General features: G+C 37.7%; 1 protein-coding gene across 1 annotated transcript in view; it reads left to right on the top strand.

The window, feature by feature from the left end:
* SPTBN1 (spectrin, beta, non-erythrocytic 1) overlaps positions 1-1,656 on the top strand; it is a 216,446-nt gene that overhangs the window by 21,662 nt on the left and 193,128 nt on the right. The gene's annotated exons all lie outside the window — the stretch shown is intronic.

A 1,656-nucleotide genomic window follows, 5' to 3' on the forward strand; every position in this document is an offset into this window, starting at 1 on the left:
CTGAGGAAGGAGAATGGCATGAACCTGGGAGGTGGAGCTTGCGGTGAGCCGAGATCTCGCCACTGCACTCCAGCCTGGGTGACAGAGCAAGACTCCATCTCCAAAAAAAATAAATAAATAAAAGTAAACCCACACACACATCCTTGGATAACTGAACTGGTAAATTGAATTGAGGAGAGGTGAACTATAGGCCACCATTTCCTTTTTACTTAGCATACCATTATCTGGTCTCCTCATGTGAAAATATGTTTTGAATAGTTTTCACCTCCATCTGTCTATTAATTTAGAGTGTGCGTTCCTTTCATCTTGCAAGAGAATTCAGTCATTCATTATACGATAAGCAGACAAAAAGTTAAATACTGAAATTTCCCTTTTCTGGGTTATTGTCTGAATTAGGAAAACATTCATTCTACATTTTACACATGCATATGGGATGTTATCTCTCCTCGTCTCTATGCCTTGTACTGGCACAACTTATAGGACTAGGAAATAAGGTTAGCATTTAAAATATTCCAGACCTAAAAAATCTATGGAATTTGCTTATCTGCTGGGCGATGCACAGTCAGACAGACCCAGGGTTTTAATGGGCTCCTTCTGCAGTGTGCAGGCAGATGGAAACATTACCAGAGTCTGCTGCAGATGGCAGTGGGGTGGACAGGTGAGAGGCCCACATGGAAGTTCATACCACTTGTAGGTGGAGTAATGAGTTTATGAAATGCTAGCCATTTTAGATGTTTCTGCAGCTGTTGTTGGCAAGCTGAAAATATAATGAACTTGTTGGAATGGTAAAAGTTTTGCTATCTGAATAGGCTTAGATAAAATAGTGCTTCAGATGCCTATAAAGATGTCTGTTGTAACATTATTATGATTTTTTAAAGCGGTGATAACCTAAAGATCCATCATTGGTAAGTTACAGGGTGGACTATATATTCTGGAGGCAATACAGTGTGTAGTTAAAAGTGCTGACTGTGGAGCTGTGGTGCCTCGGTCTAAATCCTGATTTCATCATGGGCCCACTTTATGACCCTGAGCAAGTCATTAACCCTTCTCTGTCTCAGTTTCCTCATCAGTAAGATCAGGATAATCATAGTACAGACCATATAGGGTTGGTTGGATTAAATAAGTTACAGGTAAAGCAGTTAGACTAGTGCCTGGAAAAAATGTATTATTTATTTACTATATTAATAAAAACAATATTATTATGGAAAACCTTCTAATAACATGGGAAGATTTTTAACATAGGGAGAAAAAGAATGCAAGATTATATAAATGGAATTACCACAGCTGTGTAGAAAAATATACAAAAGGGATAAGGAAAAAATACAAATATTAAGGTTTTTGGGAGAGGGGAAATGGATGAGATTCCTTGTGATTTTTGCTTTTGTCTCAGAGCTGTTTTGTATTTTCTGTTGTTCTACAGTAAGCATATGTTATTTCTATAATTAGAAAAAGTAAACTTTGTTTTGAAAAGTGGATGTAGGCTGGGTGCAGTGGCTCATGCCTGTAATCCCAGCACTTTGGGAGGTCGAGGCAGGTAGATTGCCTTTCAGGTCAGGAGTTCAAGACCAACCTGGCCAACATGGTGAAAATACAAAAACACAAAAAATTATAAAAATACAAAATATAAAATTGTAAAAATACAAAAAATTAGCCGGG

This window comes from Colobus angolensis, unplaced genomic scaffold (assembly GCF_000951035.1).
Source record: "Colobus angolensis palliatus isolate OR3802 unplaced genomic scaffold, Cang.pa_1.0 Scaffold309, whole genome shotgun sequence".
Classification (NCBI taxonomy): Eukaryota; Metazoa; Chordata; class Mammalia; order Primates; family Cercopithecidae; genus Colobus; species Colobus angolensis.